Source organism: Oryx dammah, unplaced genomic scaffold (assembly GCF_014754425.2).
Source record: "Oryx dammah isolate SB20612 unplaced genomic scaffold, SCBI_Odam_1.1 HiC_scaffold_13, whole genome shotgun sequence".
Classification (NCBI taxonomy): Eukaryota; Metazoa; Chordata; class Mammalia; order Artiodactyla; family Bovidae; genus Oryx; species Oryx dammah.
In genome coordinates this window covers 57,480,848-57,498,934 of record NW_024070197.1, presented here as the reverse complement: position 1 = coordinate 57,498,934, position 18,087 = coordinate 57,480,848, and the positions used below count along the sequence as shown (strand labels likewise).

The 18,087-nt window shown below is 44.8% G+C and overlaps 1 long non-coding RNA gene across 1 annotated transcript in view; it reads right to left on the bottom strand.

The window, feature by feature from the left end:
* The window catches only part of LOC120871778, a 109,646-nt gene that overhangs the window by 65,717 nt on the left and 25,842 nt on the right, over positions 1 to 18,087 (bottom strand). The window lies entirely within an intron of this gene.

The following is an 18,087-nucleotide window of genomic DNA, read 5'->3' as shown; positions in this document are numbered from 1 at the left end:
TTCCAAATAATTCTATGAGTTGTGTTATACTTAGATGCTCAGTCGCGTCCAACTCTTTGTGACCCTATGGACTGTAGTCTGCCAGGCTCCTCTGTCCATGGGGGTTCTCCAGAAAAGAATACTGGAGTAGGTTGTCATGCCCTCCACCTTCCCAACCTAGGAATTGAACTGGGGTCTCCTTCATTGCAGGTGGATTCTTTGCCAGCTGAGCTACCAGGAAAGCCCCAAATAATTCTCTAAATTTTGATTATTAATGTCATTGACCCCAAGGGAGCTGTTATTAAGAAGTTGAGATGAGTGTTAGTTATCCACAGCCAAGACATATGAGGCACCTCGTGTATGCACAGCAATTTCATGCTATCTCACTCCCTCCACAATAAAAACCCATCTTATTTTTTCAGACCAGAAATTCAGGATGGGTTCGGCTGGCTGGTTCATCTGTTATCTGGCATGATTAACCTGTAATGCAACCAGAGCTGCAGGTGGCATCACTTCCAAGGTGGCATCTTCACTCACAAGCCAGGAGCCTAGGCTAGGAAGGCTGACCATGGAGTTCATCTGGGGCCAATCCACACACCACCTACGTGTGGTCTCTCCTTGGGCCTTACATCTGGGTTCCCAGAGGGAGCATCCCTAGGGCAAACGTTCTAAGAGGTTCAAGATGAAGCTGCAAGACTGTGTGACCCGGTCGTGGATGTCTCTGACCGTCACCTCTGTCACCTTCTACCAGTTACACAGGTCACCAAGGCCACTCAGATTCAAAGGGAGGGAATAAAAGCCTACCTCTACATGGGAGGAAGACCAAAATTACAGTCTCCTTTAACTGACCTCACCAAAGACACCAGAGAGTGCTTGGGAAAAAGCTCACCAAATCAAAGGAGCAGAAAACATGACCCTAAAGTCCTACGAACCAGGCTGTATGTGAGTTTCAAAGCTTCTAATCTGCAGATAAACACTTAGCTACGTTAGCAATGACACAAAAAATAGCTGGAAGGTTTATTTAGAAAGTTTCTGGGGAATTAAACCCCCCAGATAAGAAAGCCCAGACATCCTGGTTATTTGGAGGCAGAATTTCACCCCCAAACAATCACAGTGTTTTCTCTCTTTTGCCCCAAATCTTTGGATGGAGGAAAAAGGGATGATTCTGATGGCAACCTGCCCAACATCCACCCAGCCAGCAGGGGACGGGGACGGGTTTGCGGGAGCCATTAGCAGGCAGCTAAACTAGAAGATTCTGACAATAATATGGGCCATGAATACAGAGCACACTGGCATCCTGCTCTGAAATATTTAAGAAGGACTCAGGGCTAAGAAGGCACAGGAAAACACCAGAAGATGTTCCCGTGTGGCTCAGCATTACAAATCATTACAAATGCAGCCTGAGGGAACAAGGACATGTTCAAACCCCCTACCAGCGCTGAACCTGGCAAAGTAAGCCAGCTGGGGTCTTAGGCCCCTGCAGCGTCGGCAGCTAAGAGGCCCACCTCACCATGCTTGGGAAGTTTTCGTTGATTGTCCTCAAATCCTGACAGCATAAACACACACCACTGAAAACCCCAGACCCAGGGCTTTGCCTCCTCTGAGCAGCACAGGAGGGAGGAGCATCCTGGGAGCATCGAGCGACCCCGGGTGTGGACTTGGCACGGGGCCCTCGATGCTGGAGGCCCAGAGCCCAGGGGGTCTGCCCTCACCCACCACCCAGGCGGCGAAAGGAAGGGATGCTGGGTCAGCACATAAGCGGGAGCAAGGAGGGCGCTCATAAGCCATGCCCTGGAAACACAAAGTCAGATTCGAGGTGACATGTGGGCCACGGGGAAACCTCCAGGTCTTGGCAGAAGCAGTGGCACCAAGCTGACAGGTTGAAAGACTGAACGATGTTGACACTTGGCGAGTCTCCTCTTCCCCCTTGACCTACGGGCCCTACCCCCCTCCTCCTTGCAAACACATCCCTCTCCAGGCCCGTTACTCAGAATTCCAGGGCTTTGAAGTAAAACTAACAACATCCACAAGACGCAGACAGCAGTTTGCAGCCCCATCTCCGGATCCAACAGCATCAAACGACAGGAGAAGGAAGTGACTTTTTCATTACCCTGAATCCTAATGGTCCCCAGCGTATTTACCACTCAGCACCAGCGGAAAAGATGAATCCAGTAATGCGATGACCCACCCAGGATGGTTTCCTCTTACCATCTCATTCTTTCTCTGTTTCACCCCTCTTCTTTCCTTTGAAAGGTCTCAGGATCTTGCGACCTGTGAAAGTTGATTTATCAAGAGCCTGTCTCAGTACCTAAGAGTCTGGCCCTTCCAGGCAGCAGCAGCACTTGGCTGCTGGAACAAGAATCTATGGTTCTGCCCTGCATCCTCCTCCTGGACTCCAGGCTCTCTCCAGGTACCAGAAGAAGAAAGGCTCTCCCAGGAAAGTCAAGAACCTAACAATAGACACAAGGGTGTAACAAACCCAGCACCTTGAAAAGCCCATGATTTCAAACAGGAAATTTATCTCTAAGTCAGTTTGGGGCAGTTTTGCTTGGCTTAACAAATAGGACAGAGAAGTGCATGCTCCAGAGTGATGTGGGACATCGTTTAAATCCTACATTTGTCACCTACAAATGTGGACCTAGACCAGCTACTTAACCTGTGAGATGGAGACCACAGTGATTCCATTCTGAGGCTGATGAGGGATTGAATGAACTAGCATGTGGAGAAGTCCCCCACACAGTGACTGATGTACAAGGTGGGACTCATTAAACACTGGTTCCCATGACTGGTAATTTACACCCAAAGAAGTACCACCGTATAATCTACACCAATTCACCTCTCCAAAAAAAGACCACCACCAGGCAGCAAGCTCCACTTTCGGCCACTCCTGCAACTTGGTTTATTCAGTCACTTAACTTTCCCTTCGTTTCTTTGTTGCCGTCTTCGTGTGTCAGCATTTATTGAATGCCTACTCCATGCCAAGCCTTACTAAGAGAGGGCAACAGAGATATCAATAAGAACAAATGCTTGTTTTGTTCTTCTTGGGGAATCTGGATCTTCCGAAACAACGAATGGCTGAAACATGAGTGGGTTTTCCTATGACCTCATTCTTCCATTATTATCATTGGCAGCGTTTGCTACATCCCAATCATTACCTAACACAGTCTATAGTGTTTCACAGCCCATAATCTACTTCACATTTCATAAAAGCACAGCGAGCCAGAGATTAAAGGACCAACAAAGGGTGTATCACAAGCTCATCTTGCTTTGTTTCTGACTGGTGGCCTGCGCGGGGGCAGGACAATAGGGGCACCAGGTCGTGTGGAGAGGCATTCTCTCTGAGGAGTATAGGGCGGAGCTTGGCATGCCTTCTGAAAAGTGCATCTGGGCCTATTTTGAACAGCAGGTTTCAGACTCTGCTGCCTTTCTCAGCCAGGCCCATTGATTGAGCCACGGGGGTTGTGCACTGCACAGCTCCAAGGGGCTCCATTACACGGGTGATGGTGTGATTGAGAACCCTTGCTGTCATGCAGTGCACAGCCTACACAGGGGTACCGAGCCCCCTTATCCGTCTCAGGTATGAAAACAGCCTGACTAAACTGCTGGACCATGTCTGGCTCTTGCTGAACAGAACTGATGTCAGACACTGCCTGGTCTGGTCTTTCTTCCATCAGGTAACCTCTCACGACTCAGATCCCTCATCTGTAAAGAGCTAGATAAATTCAGAGGGCTTCTCAAGGAATTACTGAGAGAACGCGGCCAGGGGCTTCCCACTGGGCCTGGACACAGAGGGGATGCAATGCCCACTCCCTGGAAGTCTCCTCTAAGCCAAGGCAAGTCGAGAAAAAGAAACAATCTGCTTTTGGGGGTTGAAGCCTGGCTCTACCCCTTCTAAGCTGTGTAACTGTATGTCCTTGGTCTTCCTCCCTGTACAGTGGTTCTAACTATGCTTCTTCTGGGAATTTTTGTGAAGCCTCAATATACACGTGTTTGGGACACAGGATGCTGCCTTAAATCCTGGTTTCTCCTCATTATTCCCCTTCCTGACAGCAGAAGTCGTGGGTTAGAGCAGCTATTTGAGTCACGTTCAAAGCTCAAATCAGGTTAACATTTATTAAGGCTCTACTGTCTTTTAATTCTTGTAATGGACTCTGTGGATGGAAAAAGTACTATCTGTTAAGACCTACACTTTCTCAAATCATCCAGTGAAAAACCCAATTTTCTTTTTTCTAATGCATTTATTTCTAATTAATAAAAATTCATTGCCAGCAAACAGTAGAATTAAAACAATGTAACACAAACTATAAGGTCAAGTTTGTTTTTTTTTTTTTAAACTCTTGGATTCCTCAAACATAAGATGAGAGTGTTAAATTGCTATAAAGCTTTCTAAAGGCAAACTCTCAATTTCTGTGTTTTTTTCCACCACCAACAGTAACTAATCAGCACTGGGCCACAGACCACACTTTTGGTAAAGTGTGATGGAAAGCAGCAGTTGGCAAGTGTGTATCTGTGTTCTGTCTGTGTGTATCTTAGTTCTAAGATGTACATCTGTGTGAAAGAGTGGATCTTCCTTCTTTCACCTGAGAATGTGACACACTTTAATTTTTATGTTGCCTCTTGCTTTCTCTCCCAGGTTCTAAAACCCTTGGCAGAGACTAGACACACCATCACCAGGCTGAGATAAATTTTTTATTAAGTGGCCACCAGTAAATACACTGAATGTCTGGGTATCACGTGGGCATTGGAGAAAATGATTCATCCCCAAATCTTGACCCCTTCACCCTCCTACTGGGTCTTTATATTTCTCCCCTGCCCCAAGGATCTGCGCAACACCCAGGGCTATGTGCTCAGTCATGTCTGACTCTGCAACCCTGACCCCATGGACTGTACCCCGCCCGGCTCCCCTGTCCATGGGGTTCTCCAGGCAAGAATACTGGAGAGCAGTGCTGTTTCCTACTCCAGGGGAGCTTCACGACCCAGGGGTTGAGCCAGACTCTCTTGCATCTCCTGCACTGGCAAGCGGGGATTCTCTACCACTGAGCCACCTGGGAAGCCCATCTCTACATCTGATAGGTATCAAATCCTTATGATCAAATGCCCACTCACAGTTCTCTACACTACCAACTGCTTACATGCATTCAACATGTGTGACTTTGCTATTCCTAGAAGTTCAGGTTGGCCATAAGGAAAGAGCTATAAGTTGGAGGAGTCCAGAGCAAAGGATATGAAAACCAGACCCTCTACCCGAGTCGGGAGTGTTTCTTTCAGGAGGAAATAATTGTAATCTTCTAAGTTGATTAAAAAAAAAAAATCTACCTTTTACTGAAAGGAAGCCAGTCACTGCTTTTAATAAATTCTTTGGCTACAAAGATGAAACAGGCAGACAACAACAACAACAAAGAAGATAATATTAACGTAATTTTATGTAATTGGATAGAGGTGCAATATTTAATATTATAGAGGAAATATCCCACAATGCAGACCCTGGATTAATTCTTTATATCTTTGGACTGCACTTATCAAATAAAACTCTACTTATAGAAAAAGCAAACACATAAATCTTGCCAGCATTGTTAGCTGGCAACTCTCAGCAAGGGCTAATTGTATTATATATCTTCTGCAGCCATGCCTAGTGGTTGCCAGGTCCAAATGCATTATTATTTATAACATGAACAAATGCAATTTTGTTCTTTGGAATGTGAGTTTGGAATTCCATGAAGGCCTAAAGTGTGCCCCTCTTCTATCCTGGTAGGAAATGTAAGACCCCAGTGAGGATAATCTGTTGTAGAATTCTCCCATGAAGACAAAAATGTTTCCCTTGGGAGATATGAAATCAAATCTGCAAGGAGTGGCCTCTGAAGGGCCATTAGGGTGGAGGTGCAGCCCTTCTAATTCTCCTCTCGGGGAAAGCCTTTGCCCCAGGAGGAAGGCCTGCTGCGCATTTGCCAGCGCCTGAGCCAGAGTGTGGCTCTGCTCGTTTGTGGCCAGGGTCTGTGCACCCGGTGCCCCTTCACACGCATGTGCCTCTCTTGTCCTTACTCAGGTTGTCCTTTTCTCTCTCCTTCTGCCCTTGTTGGGACAGGCGAACTCCCGTCTGGAGGCTGACTGCTGGCCAGCTTGCCCTTTCTTGCTCTCTTGTCAACCAGACCCAGGATCTCTGCTCAGCTGCAGGCTAGAGCAAGTGGATTTCTTTCTTGCTCTGCTGACATTCTTCCAGGATTAGCAGATGTGTTACACTGGCCCAAAACATGGTAAAGCCTAACGATGTTAGTAAAATGGATTTCCGCCTGCTCCCCTCACATTTCCTAGCACAGAAGTTGGGGCAGAAATACCAGTTATTGTGATTTGGGGTTTCTTTGTCATAATCGTTATACATATATATATGAAAATACAGAGGGAGTCTATGTAGGCAAACAAAGCAAAATACAGACAACTCTGGTTTCCTGCCAAAAGGACATTTAATAACAATAAATTCAATACATACAGAGTTACTCCTCTGCTCTGGTTCAACTAAATAAAATGTGAATAGCTCTTATGTACTACATGCTAGGTTAGGGTGCTTTCACAGACTGTAGCCAGTAACCATCATAGTCACTCTGCAATGCATAAACTTCACCCCATCCCTTCCCAAGTATGAGAAATATGAGACTCAGAAAGTTTGATGGCTACTTGCACAACCAGGACTTGCAAACCAACTTCCCTATTCCATTTCCACAACTCTTTCCCTACCACAGTTCCATTTCCTGGGAAAAGAGGCCCTGGGTGGGATAGACAGTGAATCTAGACCAGGGATTTGCTTTTCCACCAAGTCAAGAACTGGGTGAAAACCAAAGAAATCAACAGAATCCTGCCCAGAATCCTACCCACTGAGTAGGAATTCTACGATAGAGCATTCTGTCAGAGGGGACCATGTCCTGTCTTTCCTTCATGAACCCAACTAAAATCTCATCTTACACACAAAAGGAAATAAAAGGCAAAGTCGGAGAAAGAGACTGTGCAGTGTGTGTCCACTTGTTTCCCTCCACCAACCTGTCTGCCCATTCTTAAGCGTAAGTCCTGGGACGTCACCCCATCACGAAGGCGGGCACATTTCTCTGTGAATGTGCACCAACCTGTCTGCCCATTCTTAAGAGTAAGTCCTGGGACGTCACCCCATCACGAAGGCAGGCACATTTCTCTGTGAATGTGCACCAACCTGTATGCCCGTTCTTAAGCATAAGTCCTGGGACGTCACCCCATCACGAAGGCAGGCACATTTCTCTGAGAATGTGCACCAACCCGTATGCCCGTTCTTAAGCGTAAGTCCTGGGACGTCACCCCATTACGAAGGCGGGCACATTTCTCTGAGAATGTGCCATTTACCTTTTCTGATCCCACCAAAATGTCCTTCCCAGTCCCTGAAGTTAGGGACTTCTCTGAAAAAACATATTGATACATATATCAAAATGTGTGTTGAATGCTTGGCTGAGTAGGGTTTTTTTTCCCCTTTGTTTCCAGTAGGCAATGAAGATCCAGCCAAGGTCTGGGAGAAAGTCAAACATGTTTCTGCTGGCTTACCATAGTCTAGTTCCTGGACATAGCCTGTCCCATGAAGCAATGGTACATTCTTTGGGTGAAATTCACAGGCCATGTCTACAAAATTATGGAGGACTCTCAGAGAAAGAACAACCAAAGAGTAACTATGGTAGGATATAGGACTCTATATCAACTCTAAAGTGATGAAACCTTCAAGGATTAGGGGGCCACAAATTTCAGAGAGCTTCCCAGATAAGAAGGACTGATTTCCACAGAATCGAAAAGTACCTTGGACATTGCTCCCTTCCATTCATAAAAACGTGGCTATCAGCAAATGAGCTCGCCACCCAGTGTAACTGTAGATGCTTTGGCGTGTTAAGCTGAGGCCTCACTGAGCTCAGCTCTCTCCTGTGAACCCTGGGAACACTAACATGTTCTCCTGGCCCAGAGAGGCACATACATAGGTGTCCCTGACTCTGTGAGGCAGACGGGAACTCCCGATCGTGGGGCCCAGTGCAAATCAAAGTGGAGGACCTCTTGTTCAAAGATGGTTAAAAACTTTTAAGACGGCAACAGCAGGGCATTAAACCAGGTGCAGGCGCCTTCTGAGCACCAAGCCCTGCACAGCTGGCCCAGGTCAAGTGCCCACGCAGCTGGCCCTGCCAAGAAGGAGCCGTGGTCATGGGTTTCTGAAAATGATCCAAACAGTGAACATGCTGAGAACATGTAGTTCTTTATGCTCTGCTGGCTTTGGTGACCCTGCCGAATGTGGAAGAGCCACTGGGATGACTCTTGTCCTCACCTAAGGAGCAAACTACAGGTCTCCATAGATCCCATGTCTTGGTCCCAGGGGTCTTCCTTTCTGACGTTATGAGGAAGAAAGGAGTGATGACTGTAAGGCAGTTCCTACAACAAAAGGAAGACAGACTGTAACACTGAGGCCTAGAAGGAACTGGCCTAAACTCCCACATCCAGCAGGGTGAGCGGCCAGTGAGTGGAGCAGACAGAACTCCATCACTGCACTGCGCCACAGAAATACAGAGATGAACTGTGCAAAAGAGTGATTTTTAAAAAGAGGACAAGACAAGGAATTAATATCTAGGACATCCACAAGTCACACCTAAATTCTACCCATGGATGTCTGCAGCACAATTTAACCAGCATGGAGTTATAGCAAGGATCCAGTTCTTAGGGGGAAAGAAGTATGAGAGAAATTCTAAGACTGAGACCCTTAAGCCTATTTTTTCCCTGTAAACTTAGAAAAAGACAACCGTTTTTCTACTTTAGTGATAAATACATGCCAGGACTAAAGAATTAAGTACATTAGTCTATATTTTTATTGTATTTTTAATAAATGCACAGTAGACTTTAATAAAAATGGTCACTATAATGAGAATCCTGTAGCTGTGGCCGAGTCTTTAGCACTCAGAGCAACAGAACCAGAACACAGTATATAGATATGAACACATCCAGGAATAACAAAAAATTACCCATAGCATAAAATATACAAACAGAAGTGGAAGAATATTAAAATTTGGGGGAAACAAAAAGATGAGGAATTGGAACAAGTGGGCCAAACAACTAACTCAAAGCCCTTCTTCTTTCTTTGGGGGCCAGGTGGCAAAGGCAATATTTTTTCATTGGGTTTTCTCAACTATTCCCTTAATTTTGCTTCCAAACTCAGTTGTGCTGACATCTTACTGTCTTGTCTCCCAAGAGGGACATTTAACTAAGGTATTGTCCATTCAATTTAAAACAGATGCTGAGTATGATCACTTTCCCATTTGTTTGAGAATAACATCTCACCCCTTGATACTTAACGGGTTTCGGGGGTGGAGGCTGTATTGCAGGAACTTTTCAACTGCCCCCCCAAAAAATGTATACTTTGACATTTAACCAAATTAACAAACATTAATTGCACATAAAAGCCACTTTGCTGAATTGCAATGAGCCATTTAACTCTATGGACCAATCCACCCGAGGGTTACGGGAGTAGAAGCAGAGCTGGCGATTCTCAAACATTAAGACACTCAGCAGCCTACACCCTAGCTCCTTCGAGGTCAGAGAAAGCTATGTTGCAGAAAAAGAATGTGAGTCCAAATTAGCAATTTGGCAGTACTCTTCAAAAAGAAAAATGTAACCTTAGGACTTTCCCAGTGCTCTCGACTCAGTCTGCCAGGACCTGTCGATGGATTGTAGACTTATTTGTACCCAGGGCAAAGGAGGCCGCTCCCCACAGCAACCCCTTTCCTGAACACATATATAAACACTAAGGACTTTTTTGGGAGGGGGTCACATGTCTCTCTCTGGCTAATTGCTGATTTTCTCTTAGCCCAAGGCTATGACACTTTCTGTCACATCACTTTTCTCACCAGCAATTCCTCATCACAAAAATCATTTCTCCCACTGTCTTCTCCAAGATGTGAGAGGACTGTGGGAACCCACCCCGGATCTGTCTCCCCTCTGAGGCTGTGGTTCTTGGAAATGGGTGACATGCAACCATAGCTTTATTGGTTTTATCCTCCAGAGGGACAGGGTTTCCATCCCATGGGACAGTGTATGACTCACGTCTGTTTCACACTCCTCAGGCAGCCACATTAGCTGCTCAACAAAACCTTAATGGATGGATAATAAGGGGTGAGGTGGCAGAACTTATTATTTACTTCTTCTCAAAATGTTTTCCAAAGCACCATGGGTTCCAAGGAAATTATCCATGGCCCCCAGACTCATCTTTCACACAGATGTTACCAAAGCACTATGTGCTTGTCTTGATAATAGTTTTTGTTTAGGTTGTACACACCCCAAAGCACTAGAATGCAGGTCCACAGAACCCAGGACCTAAGAACCCAGCTTTCGAAAGAGCACTTGTTGGGATCACCTTGTCTCACTAACAGCTGCATCAGAAAGTCCCTAGCAGGAAATGAACAGTCCATCCTGTAAAACATGGACACCAGCACTGAGCTTTGTCTTGCCCCCGTTTCTTTCCTCCGTTAGAAAGCTTCAGACGCTGGGCATGAGAATTCAGGTCTCCCATGCTTTCTGTCAATTTCTACTTCTGTTTCTCATTATTTTGAGTTGATATATATTGAATCTACTGGTTTTTTCCCCATTGAGTTGCACATCTATTACATGAAATTCAGACAATTCCTTTGTCTGTTCAAAATGAGACTGTGGCTATTACTCTTTAATGCATGTTATTCTATCTCATCTCCCTGACATTAATTTTCACCATCTTCCACTCATTTGTAATGCCTGCTATACACCTGTATAACACACAAACACACACACACACAGAGGCTTCAGAGAAATATGAGTGGAAGATGCCTCTCATCTACCTCCAGGATGGGGTGGAAGTGCACAGTAAACAATCACACGTGAGTGAAAATTAATTCAGGTAGACCTTGTAGCTCAGTCAGTAAAGAATCTGCCCTCAAAGCAGGAGACCTGGGTTCAATTCCTGGGTTGGGAAGATCCCCTGGAGAAGGAAATGGCTACCTACTCCAGCATTCTTGCCCAAGAAATCCCATGGACAGAGGAGCCTGGTGGGCTACAGTCCATGGGGTTGTAAGGGAAGGGAAAGGGAAGTCACTCAGTCATGTCCAACTCTTCGCAACCCCATGGACTGCAGCCCACCAGGCTTCTCCGTCCATGGGATTTTCCAGGCAAGAGTACTGGAGTGGGTTGCCATGCCCTCCTCCAGGGGATCTTCCCAACCCAGGGATGAAACCCAGGTCTCCCACATGGCAGGCGGATTCTTTACCATCTGAGCCACCAGGGAAGCTTAAGACCATCCTAGGAAACAAATACACCATCTTAACCCAAAGCCAACATCACCCCTTAGAACAAGGACATCCCTCTAATTTCAGCAACAAGATAGTAAGTAACTCCCAAGGAATCACTATAGTTGAGAGTGTGGCCTGCTGGAGTAGGCTCCTCTCTTGCACACAGAGACCTCTGAATCCATTTAACTGGCATGTGCAGTGCCTGAGCTGATGCTTTGCAAACCAGGACAGAGGAGGAAAATCACCAGTGAGGTGTCTGACAACTGTCCCTGCATGCATTCCTATGAGCATTCCTTCTGCAGGTTACAGACATCTGCTTGAATTCTTGAATCCTGCTTTGCCCACTTCTTGGGTCATTCTGCACAAGGCACTTAGCTTTCCTGAGCTGTCCTTCTCTAATCTATAAGATAGAGATCACATACATATATATTTTGCTACAGCAAAGATGAAGCTAAAATAAGAATGGATCAAAAAGACACTTAGCTCAAAACCTGGCACATAGTAGGTACTCAATAATTGTTGGTTTCTTTCCTTTCTGAAATATTGACATATCAGGGGTGAGCCTTAGAGATGAGAATTATATTTGGTCAATTATGTTATTCATAGTCTCCGAATTGTGGTAAAACTATAGATGTAAAAATCCCCTCATGGATCAATTTCTCTAACTCAATTGAATTACAGATAGGTAAATCACATACCTGGAATGTTAGGTCCATGAATCAAGGCAAACTGGAAGTGATCAAACAGGAGATGGCAAGAGTGAATATCAACATTATAGGAATCAGCGAACTAAAATGGACTGGAATGGGTGAATTTAACTGAGATGACCATTACATTTACTACTGTGGGCAGGAATCCCTTTGAAGAAATGGAGTAGTCATCATGGTCAACAAAAGAGTCCGAAATGCAGTACTTGGACGCAATCTCAAAAACGACAGAATGATCTCTGTTCATTTCCAAGGCAAACCATTCAGTATCACGGTAATCCAAGTCTATGCCCCAACCAGTAATGCTGAAGAAGCTGAAGTTGAACAGTTCTATGAAGACCTACAAGACCTTCTAGAACTAACACCCAAGAAAGATGTCCTTTTCATTACAGGGGACTGGAATACAAAAATAGGAAGTCAAGAAACACCTAGGGTAACAGGCAAATTTGGCCTTGGAGTACAGAATGAAGCAGGGCAAAGGCTATTAGAGTTCTGCCAAGAGAACACACTGGTCATAGCAAACACCCTCTTCCAACAACACAAGAGAAAACTCTACACATGGACATCACCAGATGGTCAACACCAAAATCAGTGATTTTGGTGATTGATTATATTCTTCGCAGGTACAGATGGAGAAGCTCTATACAATCAGCAAAAACAAGACCGGGAGCTGACTGTGGCTCTGATCATGAGCTCCTTATTGCCAAATTCAGACTGAAATTGAAGAAAGTGGAGAAAACCGCTAGACCATTCAGGTATGACCTAAATCAAATCCCTTATGATTATACAGCGGAAGTGAGAAATAGATTTAAGGGACTAGATCTGACGGACAGAGTGCCTGATGAACTACGGATGGAAGTTCGTGACATTGTACAGGAGACAGGAATCAAGACCATCCCAAGAAAAAGACGCAAAAAAGCAAAATGGCTGTCTTAGGAGGCCTTACAAATAGCTGTGAAAAGAAGGGAAGCAAAAAGCAAAGGAGGAAAGGAAAGATATACCCATTTGAATACAGAGTTCCAAGAATAGCAAGAAGAGATAAGAAAGCCTTTCTCAGTGATCAATGCAAAGAAATAGAGGAAAACAATAGAATGGGGAAAACTAGAGATCTCTTCAAGATAATTAGAGATACCAAGGGAACATTTCATGCAAAGATGGGCTCAATAAAGGACAGAAATGGTAGGGACCTAACAAAAGCAGAAGATATTAAGAAGAGGTGGCAAGAATACACAGAAGAACTGTACAAAAAAGATCTTCACAACCTGAAAAAAATGATCATTGGAAAAGCAAGAGAGTTCCAGAAAAACATCTATTTCTGCTTTATTGACTATGCCAAAGCCTTTGACTGTGTGGATCACAATAAACTGTGGAAAATTCTGAAAGGGATGGGAATACCAGACCACTTGACCTGTCTCTTGAGAAACCTATATGCAGGTCAGGAAGCAACAGTTAGAACTGGACATGGAACAACAGACTGGTTCCAAATAGGAAAAGGAGTATGTCAAGGCTGTATATTGTCACCCTGCTTATTTAACTTATATGCAGAGTACATCATGAGAAACGCTGGGCTGGATGAAGTGCAAGTTGGAATCGAGATTGCTGGGAGAAATATTAATCACCTCAGATATGCAGATGACACCACCCTTATAGCAGAAAGTAAAGAAGAACTAAAGAACCTCTTGATGAAAGTAAAAGAGGATACTGAAAAAGTTGGCTTAAAGCTCAACATTCAGAAAACTAAGATTAAGCCATCTGGTCCCATCACTTCATGGCAAATAGATGGGGAAACAGAGGAAACAGTGGCTGAGTTTATATTCCTGGGCTCCAAAACCACTGCAGATAGTCATTGCAGCCATGAAATTAAAAGACACTTACTCCTTGGAAGGAAAGTGATGATCAACCTAGACAGCATATTAAAAAGCAGAGACATTACTTTGCCAACAAACGTCCATCTAGTTAGGATTATGGTTTTTCCAGTGGTCATGTATGGATGTAAGAGTTGGACTGTGAAGAAAGCTGAGCACTGAAGAATTAATGCTTTTGAACTGTGGTGTTGGAGAAGACTCTTGAGAGTCCCTTGGATGGCAAGGAGATCCAACCAGTCCATCCTAAAGGAGATCAGCCCTGGGTGTTCATTGGAAGGACTGATGCTGAGGCTGAAACTCCAATACTTTGGCCACCTGATGTGAAGAGCTGACTCATTTGAAAAGACCCTGATGCTGGGAAAGACTGAGGGCGGGAAGAGAAGGGGACAACAGAGGATGAGATGGTTGGATGGCATCACCGACTCAATGAACATGGGTTTGGGTAAACTCCGGGAGTTGGTGATGGACAGGGGTGCCTGGCGTGCTGCGGTTCATGGGGTCGCAAAGAGTAGGACATGACTGAGCAACAGAACTGAACTGAAATCACATACTGAAGCAAGAGGGAAGAAAGAATTTTGTTGGTGAGGGTGTATTTTTTTTTTTTTATTAGCCTACGAATCACTGAAATGCAATGTTTCATCACCACTTCCTGTTTATAAAGACAGTGCTGGCCAAATGGTCTAAGCCCATACACACCAATGGGAGAAACAGACCTTTATGTACCAAGAGCAGTTGATTTCACATTGTTTAATGCACAGTTTTTAATTTAATATTTTCCCAGAGGCCTTTAAAAGTACTGCATGCATTTTGAAAAGTCCAATAAATATTTGTCATTTTATATAGAGCCATCATTTTTTGTTGTTGGTGGGTTCCCCTCCCCTCTCAAACACAAATCAAGTGAAATACTTAAGGTCTGAGCCAAGCACCCAGGAGCTTATTCAAAATGAATCCAAGTGAATTTGCTTGCTGGCAAATGCTGGGAGTATGTAAATGAGGCTAAACTTAAGAATCCCCAAGTGGGCTGGAGAAGGAACGCTATGCAGGACGCCCTCTGGGGCAAGCTAGACTAGAAACCTGAGTAGCTGAGAATTAGCCCAGAGCAGTGTGCCCCGGCAGGGAGGGGCCGGGGAGAGGTGCCTTGAAGGTCAGGGGGCAGGAGGCACGGAAGATCCCGTGTATGGAAACCAAGAGGGAGGGGCCGCTACCCTCCCCAAGCCCACCTCCAGCACATGTTCACTCCGAGTCAGTCATCTGATAGCCAAAGGAGAGCCAGTTAAAACTACCCTCCTAGCACACTCCTGCGCTATGCTTGCCAACTAAGTCTAACATAGTTATTTGTAGTTCCCAAATCACCCAGTCGCATCAATCCTTTTTTTTTTTAAACATCACTCAAATCACTCTTGTCACTTACTTGGCAAATACCTGTGCATTGAGTGTCCACTGAAACTCTGTGGGGCCTGGGACAAATGATGAGTCGAAACGGGCACAGTCACCGCCTCACTGAACTCGGTGTTTAACCTGGAGGCCTGCTCCTCTGTCCTGTTTCAAACAGACTTGACCCCGAACATACGTCTTCCTTCTATGAACCATCCCAATCTCCCCACCGTATCCTCCCTCACCCTCCACTCTCAGGAGATAACAATTCCATCATATTACTCAACTAAGAAATACATGCTGGCTCTCTATCGCCTACAGAAAGTGAAAGTGAAAGTCACTCAGTCGTGTCCGACTCTTTGCAACCCCATGGCCTATACAGTCCATGCAATTCTCCAGGCCACAATTGTGGAGTGGGTAATCTATCCCTTCTCCAGCAGATCTTGCTGACCCAGGAATAGAACTGGGGTCTCCTGCATTGCAGGAGGATTCTTTACTAATTGAGCTATCAGGGAAGCCCAATTGTCTGCAGAACAAAGTCCCAACTCCTTAGTAAAATGTACAAGAGTCTGGCCTGGATTTTCATTTCTTCCCTCTAGCCTCATCCTCAGGCTCTGCTCCTACTTGAACTTTACATTTCAGCAACTCCAAGAGATCGTTACTTTCCCAAGACACTCTGTTGGATCACACTCCCAGCTTTGGTGCTTCCACTCAGCTTTCTAAATTAGGCTGGACTGTGATAGCTCCCCAAATTTCTACCTGTTTTATGAACCCTCTGTCTAGTTGGTCTTACATATTGGACACTCTACAAATGATGTTCTGGATTGTCCCCGTCAAAATGCAATCTACATGTCACAAAGTGCATGCTTCAGTTCAGGTGAGTATTTCAGTTCAGTTCAGTCACTCAGTCATGTCCGACTCTTTGCGACCCCATGAATCGCAGCACGCCAGGCCTCCCTGTCCATCAGTTCACTCAAACTCACGTCCATTGAGTCAGTGATGCCATCCAACCATCTCATCCTCTGTCGTCCCCTTCTCCTCCTGCCCCCAATCCCTCCCAGCATCAGAGTCTTTTCCAATGAGTCAACTCTTCTCATGAGGTAGCCAAAGTACTGGAGTTTCAGCTTTAGCATCATTCCTTCCAAAGAGCACCCAGGGCTGATCTCCTTTAGGATGGACTGGTTGGATCTCCTAACAGTCCAAGGGACTCTCAAGAGTCTTCTCCAACACCACAGTTCAAAAGCATCAATTCTTCGGTGCTCAGCCTTCTTCACAGTCCAACTCTCACATCCATACATGACCACAGGAAAAACCATAGCCTTGACTAGACAGACCTTTGTTGGCAAAGTAATGTCTCTGCTTTTCAATATGCTATCTAGGTTGGTCATAACTTTCCTTCCAAGGAGTAAGCGTCTTTTAATTTCATGGCTGCAATCACCATCTGCAGTGATTTTGGAGCCCCCCAAAAATAAAGTCTGACACTGTTTCCCCATCTATTTCCCATGTAGTGATGGTACCAGATGCCATGATCTTCGTTTTCTGAATGTTGAGCTTTAAGCCAACTTTTTCAGTATCCTCTTTTACTTTCATCAAGAGGCTCTTTAGTTCCTCTTCACTTTCTCCCATAAGGCTGGTGTCATATCTGAGGTTATTGATATTTCTCCTGGCAATCTTGATTCCAGCTTGTGCTTCTTCCAGCTCAGTGTTTCTCACAATGTACTCTGCATATAAGTTAAATAAGCAAGGCAACAATATACAGCCTTGACATACTCCTTTTCCTATTTGGAACCAGTCTGTTGTTCCATGTCCAGTTCTAACTGTTGCTTCCTGACCTGCATATAGGTTTCTCAAGAGGCAGGTCAAGTGGTCTGGTAGTCCCATCTCTTTCAGAATTTCCACAGTTTATTGTGATCCACATGGTCAAAGGCTTTGGCATAGTCAATAAAGCAGAAATAGATGTTTTTCTGGAACTCTCTTGCTTTTTCCATGATCCAGCGGATGTTGGCAATTAATCTCTGGTTCCTCTGCCTTTTCTAAAACCAGCTTGAACATCTGGAAGTTCATGGTTCATGTATTGCTGAAGCCTGACTTGGAGACTTTTGAGCATTACTTTACTAGCATGTGAGATGAGTGCAATTGTGAGGTAGTTTGAGCATTCTTTGACATTGCCTTTGTTTGGGATTGGAATGAAAACTGACCTTTTCCAGTCCTGTGGCCACTGCTGAGTTTTCCAAATTTGCTGGCATATTGAGTGCAGCACTTTCACAGCATCATCTTTCAGGATTTGAAAGAGCTCAACTGGAATTCCATCACCTCCCTAGCTTTGTTCGTAGTGATGCTTTCTAAGGCCCACTTGACTTCACATTCCAGGATGTCTGGCTCTAGATGAGTTATCATACCATCGTGATTATCTTGGTCATGAAGATCTTTTTTGTACAGTTCTTCTGTGTATTCTTGCCACCTCTTCTTAATATCTTCTGCCTCTGTTAGGTCCATACCATTTCTGTCCTTTATCGAGCCCATCTTTGCACGAAATGTTCCCTTGGTATCTCTAATTTTCCTGAAGAGATCTCTAGTCTTTCCCATTCTGTTATTTTCCTCTATTTCTTTCCATTGATCACTGAGGAAGGCTTTCTTATCTCTTCTTGCTATTCTTTGGAACTCTGCATTCAGATGCTTATATCTTTCCTTTTCTCCTTTGCCTTTCGCTTCTCTTCTTTTCATAGCTATTTGTAAGGCCTCTTCAGACAGTCATTTTGCTTTTTTGCATTTCTTTTCCATGGGGATGGTCTTGATCCCTGTCTCCTGTACAGTGTCACGAACCTCCGTGCATAGTTCATCAGGCACTCTATCAGATCTAGTCCC